Source organism: Mauremys reevesii, linkage group 3, assembly GCF_016161935.1.
Source record: "Mauremys reevesii isolate NIE-2019 linkage group 3, ASM1616193v1, whole genome shotgun sequence".
NCBI lineage: Eukaryota > Metazoa > Chordata > Testudines > Geoemydidae > Mauremys > Mauremys reevesii.
Genome location: NC_052625.1, coordinates 16,696,997 through 16,702,996, shown reverse-complemented (window position 1 = coordinate 16,702,996; position 6,000 = coordinate 16,696,997). Strand labels below are relative to the sequence as shown.

Genomic DNA, 6,000 nt, shown 5'->3' with positions numbered 1-6,000 from the left:
AGCATCACAGTGACATCCAGTGGGCCAGTTGCAAAGCATGCATTTCCTCTAAATGTCCAAAGCAATCTCTCTGGACCCGGAGCTACAGGCAGCTGTTAGCTAGAAAGCCAAACTTGGGCAAAATAACTCTTCCAAGCTTGCATACTTACTCCAATTTGCCAATTAGGCATGTGAAGAGACTAAGGGGAAAAAAATCACAGCACTGCGTTGCCAGAAAGCTTCAATGTGCTCCAGTGATGGGAGCCAGTTGATCTACTGACACTATAATATAATATTCAGAGTGAGACTGCTGCCTCCCGATCCTGAAAGTAATCTGTAATTACTCTTTCTACAGCCTAGGAGGATTTTTCTCTTTAAGGGAGCCAGAAATCTCAAACTCCAACCTTTTGTGACTGCATGTGGTCAGGCTACCTATCAGGCTGCCTATCAAAGCACTAAAGGAAAGGCCAACATCTCTGCCTTGGAAAAAGTGACAGCTTCTGTGTATGGAAACCTAACGGACAACAATGCAATAGGGAACAGGGTGTACTAGTGAAGGACTGAAGTCAAAACCACTAATCTACTGGGATGATGAATAAAAGCAGGAAATGCTTGTACATCTGAATTACCATGAGGTATTACTCCCCGCCAGCTCACTCCGACAGCTGACCCAGCAAAATGACTCCCCAAAAGTTCTGTCCAAGGTTTAGTGTCTATCTCCTGCTACCAAACCCCAGAGAGGCATACAACCAGCCATCAAATAGGCTAGAGTGCATTTATATGCTTGTGTAAGATGTTTTATGTCAGCCATAACCTAACCTCTAATTTTGCTCAAGCAGATTTTGTTTGTGCATTCAGTTGTATATGAAATTTTAATTAAAAGCTACTTTAAAAAAAATGGCCTTTAATGTCCATTCACTTTTACTCAGTTTACCCAAGGCCCAGTGAGATGGCAAGTAAAATTATCCAGGCTTTTATTTTCAATCCCCTTTGATTTTATATTTTCATTGGTTTAAAATCTGAATGTATATGATCAGTAACTTCATCCTGTGATCTACATTTCCAGCTTTCCAGTGTATTAGCTTTCCAAGTTATTAGTACCAAATATGACCAAAGAAACTGTTTATAAGAAGGTACAGCTCAGACAAGTTATGACATGTATACAGTCTTTGCTTATTAATAGTCTAATATTTCTTTTGATTTATGAAGGCATAACAATGATCATCACTCTGGGTGCTTCTGACATTATTTAAAGTATATTTAATAAATACCCTTAGCTGTAGCCAGTTGTAATACTCTTTATAAAAATGAAAAATTGACTATTCTTCAATAATACTCCAAGCATTATAGTAACATTAATGCAATCTGTAAGTTGGACCATTACTGTAGAATATTCCAGCAGGCTTTTTTAAAAAAAATTGCATAATTATCAAAAAACTACACATTGATCATTTATTATCCTGTTACTGCAAGACCTCAAATAAAAATAAGTTTAAAAAATAAAGACAATTGGCTTTCAGAGCTTGCTTACTAAGCATGTTCTCCCAAACATCCCTCAGCTCTACAGTTATCCACTACTGCAAAGCTGCTGCCCAGAAGTGAAAACTTACAGGAGTTCCGAAGGGGAGGAAAAGCGGTTTTTAACCAAAAAAATCTTAAGTGGGTTTGGCCATTTTAAAATACATAAGGTTGCAACCACAAAATTTAAAAGTTTTCTGTTTAAGACATTTTTATATTCTTGTTTAACTGAAAACAGCTTCATATAAAAATATAGTTTTGCACGTCTGTCACATCCATAAAGTGAACTGTTCCCTTGTGCTTTGCGATATCTGTGTCCATTCCCTCCTGATACTTCAGGGATTTGGGTCACAACTGCTGTTCGCACTGATGAGAGTTATTCCCCATAAACTTCCTGCCTGGTGATATTAGACCTCTGAAATACAGACCCAAGTCAATGGGTGGAAAAACAGCATTAATTCTGAATTTATTTGGTGTTTTTGAACATGCAAAATTGTTGTGCGCTGATTTTAGGTCCTGATCCTTTAAAGACTCACACACATTTAATTTTACACACTGTCTTCAATAAAATTCTTCACAATGCAAAAGCTGAGCATGTGTGTAAGTCTTTAGACCAGTTTTCAACCTTTTGCATTTGTGGACCCCTAAAAAATTTCAAATGGAGATGCGGAGCTCTTTGGAAATCTTGGACATAGTTGGTGGACCCCCAGTGATCTGTGGACCACAGGTTGGAAACCACTGTTCTATGGTAATGACAACCTTTCGTGGACCCCTTAGACATAGCATGCAGACCTCCAGGTGTCTAAAGCAATGGTTTCCAACCTGTGGTCTACAGAGGAAGAGACCTTAGAAGTTGGTTTGAAAACATGGCCCTTCATATCACTTTAAAGGGACACCATCAATTGGAAAATCCCATTCACATCTGAAAAGTTTGTACCTACATTGGTTACCCATAACACCCAAGATTATTACAGCTGAAAGAAGTCAACAGGGAAAACACACCCTCTTTTTTTCCAGGTTGCACTCGTTGTGTATTTGACAGCCCTTCATGCACATTCAGTAAGGTCCCAATCCTGCAATGACCCTTGTACCCACACAGAGCGCTATGGACGTCACTACGGGGCTCTGCCTTTACAAAGGTCATTACAGGATCATACCCCTAGTCAATTTTCCCTTGCTTGAAAAGAACCTTATGAATGGGGCCCAACCAAATTCATGGTCCATTTTGGTAAATTTCACGGTCATGGGATTTTAAAAATCTTAAATGTCATGGTTTCAGATATGTAAATCTTAAACTTCACGGTGTTGTAACCATTGGGGTCCCAATCCAAAAGGAAGTTGTGGGGAAGGTAGTAAGGGGGGTTGCAATATTGCCACCCTTATTTCTGCTGGTGGCGGTGCTACCGTCAGAGCTGGGTGCCGAGCCAGCAGCAGCCACTCTCTAGCTGCCCAGCTCTGAAGCCAGTGCAGAAGTAATACTATGACCCCTCCTAAAATAGCCAGATTTCACGTGGGAGTCTGGATTCCATGGTCCGTGACGCATCTTTCACAGCCATTAATTTGGTAGGGCCTATATATGAACATCAACGAGCAAGCAGAAAAATATTTTTTAAATATGTTTTTCTTTAAAAAAAAATCAAAAAGAGGATTTAAATGGTCCTGGTCTCAGAAATTGGGGGGCTTATTCCTCTAATAAATCATTTATTAAAAAGGCAAATTGACAATGTCCCTTTAAACACTGGATGCTACATTAGGCCTACACTATTATAAATAAAGGGTATGCTCCTGCATGGTTCTGAGTACCACTTCTGAGAACCTTGAACTCATTTAGACCTTAGTGAGAACTGAGTGTGCTCAGCATCTCCTGGGCTGGTGCCCCAAAACTAATTTACTTCCATCTAACTAAGCATTAGTGTGTTTATGATTAAATCACATTTTACCTAATACCCTAAATTTATCCTTTCCCTGGTATTTGAAACTCAATAAAAATTATATATAGTCACCAGCATTACACATCCTATTGAATTTGAAGTTAATTTTCAGATTCTTGTCTTAAAAAACACAAGGGTTTCACAACAAATATGTGTTGCTATAGCGACAGAGTAAGCCTATGTAAACTTCAGGCATTCATATTCATAGAAACTCTTGAAGCAAGACTGAATCCTGGCCAGAATATCCCTACTCTTGCCAAGTTTCAAATAGTGCGTGAATTATGCCAAAAATAAATGGGTGTGACTAATACAAGCACAGCACACGGAAGAAACAAGCTTTTGCCTTTAAGGCAACATTTGTTGCTAGAGAAGATAGGTGTTTGGACAGTATAATTCCCCCCGCCCCCGATATATCTTTGCTTTATTTACACTGCACAAAAGACCTGCGTGCACATTTTTTCCATGCATTGTCCAACTGCTAGGAATCCCATCTTTGTACCCTATAGAACAAATCGATCTGACACTTGCTCCCTTTGTACTCGCCTGGCATTTAGGAGCATGTGTGTGCTGGAGCTGTTTTAACTCGTCCTGCTCCACACATAAGATCTCCACTTACAGAGTTGTCAGCAAGCCTTTTTGCAGCCATCAACCTCTAGGCTCAGATCCACCTTATCAACTCTGCATTGAAATCGGCAATGTAGAATCAGCCCTCTAGCTTTCTTTCTTCCTCTCTCCATCCCAGGACCCCTAGCTCTGTGCACCCCATGCCTAATTCACCAAGGTCAGCCTTCTCAAAGAGCTTGTCCTGCATTTACTGTGTCATGTCCAGATCCAGAAACGTCCTGCTAATTACTGTGGTCACACTCCCTCATCCAACAAGCAACAAACTGCAGGGTAGTCTCTCAGACGGAATAGGTCACCTAGCTGTCTGATCCAGGTCATTCAATTGGCAGTTCTTTCGTGATAAGAGGTAGCTTTGCAAGGTAGTTGTTCCAACACAAATGGTAACATGGGCTAATAATCTAGGACACACCCACTCTGACTCATGCAATACCACTGAGGGGGTGGGGGGGAAGCGATGCATAAGACAGGCAAGTTCATTGTGTACAATAGCCCCTCTATTCAGATACTGATTTTCTTCTATCCCATATGGAATCTGTGTCCTCTCAATTTTCTTCCTATGATTTACTAATGACAAGAATGTGAAGTTATTCAAATAAAACAAACACAGGGGTTAGGTCCCTCAGAGGGCAGTTCCCCCATCTCTCCCTGGTCTGATAGAGCAGCAGCTCCCCCCACAGCTTCCCCTCTTCTCCCTGGTGTGGCTGAGCAGTGCTCCCCTCTCAGCTCCCCCTCCTTGGCTGGTGCACTGAAACACAATGAGGAGTCTTGGTACCCTGCTTAGCTCCTAGCAGCCAGGCCCATCCCTCTCCACATCTAGGGAGGGAGTTTGTGTGCTCATGGCCCACTGCCCTCTTATAAAGGCCAGCTGGGCCCTGATTGGGGCATGACTGCATCTGTGGCTGGCTCCCCAATCAGCTGAGGCGTTCGGCTTTTCCTAGCAGCAGCCCTCTCGGAGCCTCAGCCCTCTCCCAGGGCTGATTTCAAGTCCTTCAGGGCATAAGCGTGTGGCCACCCCACTACAGCATGCTGCCTATTTGCAGCACATTAACAATATTTTTAGTCTTTCTGCCATGGCGCCTAGAGACCTTCAGGAATGGGTAAAGTAGATTATGAAATATTAGTATGAGAATACACATCATGTGTACAGTTTGATGAGAGTCCATGAACTCATTTTGTGTGCAGACTGCTGATAGGAGCCAAACCTGTACACTGGGAGATCTCATGGAAGAAACAATGAAAAGCTGGGAGAGTTGTCAAAACACTGGTGCTCACAAACAGCTTCTTGGATTATTTCAGAACGCCCATCCTACCTAAGTAACTGACCTCACTCTGCTCTAATGCACATTCTAGTTCAGGTTTGTATCGTGTCTCCACTTGCTAGAGGCAGAATTTACCCAAAATATCTCATCAGGTGATATGGGCCTGCCTCCAAGTGATACAGCTTAACACAACACTTAAAAATGCACGTATTCAGAGGGCTTTGCCAATCCACTACGCCTGTTTCAAACTGAGGTGGGCTTTCAATATTAACTGCAATGGTCTTTGGATCAGGCTCTCCCTTCTCCCATAATTGGGCTCTTATGCGTGCACACGCATGTAACCCACGCACCCCATGGGTGTGGTGTTCTGTCCCATCTAGTGGCACTGAGACTATGTAAAGAGAGATATGTAAAGAGAGATAAAATGAGTCTGCTCTACACCCTTTGCTAACAGCCAGTTGGCTTTTAGCTCATGCGCTAGAGGCTCCTGCACTAAGCTCGAGGTCCCAGGTTCAGTCCCGACGACCAGGTGGTGTCAGTATTACATATATGTGTAAGGCTTCTTATTGAGAGCATTTTTATCCTCTTGTGGGAAGTTTTATATGTTTGTTTTAAATACTGGCCACCTGGTGTATCCTGCTCCATTTCTAAGGCACAAGATTTGCACTTCTGTATTTTTGTGAGCCAAA

The 6,000-nt window shown here is 42.0% G+C and overlaps 1 long non-coding RNA gene across 1 annotated transcript in view; it reads right to left on the bottom strand.

Moving 5' to 3' along the window:
- Positions 1-1,171: 1,171 nt before the first annotated feature.
- Positions 1,172-6,000, bottom strand: part of LOC120401639 — a 54,102-nt gene continuing 49,273 nt past the window's right edge. Inside the window, exon 5 of the long non-coding RNA XR_005596609.1 lies at positions 1,172-1,912. This is a non-coding gene — a long non-coding RNA (uncharacterized LOC120401639). The remainder of the gene's footprint in view (positions 1,913-6,000) is intronic.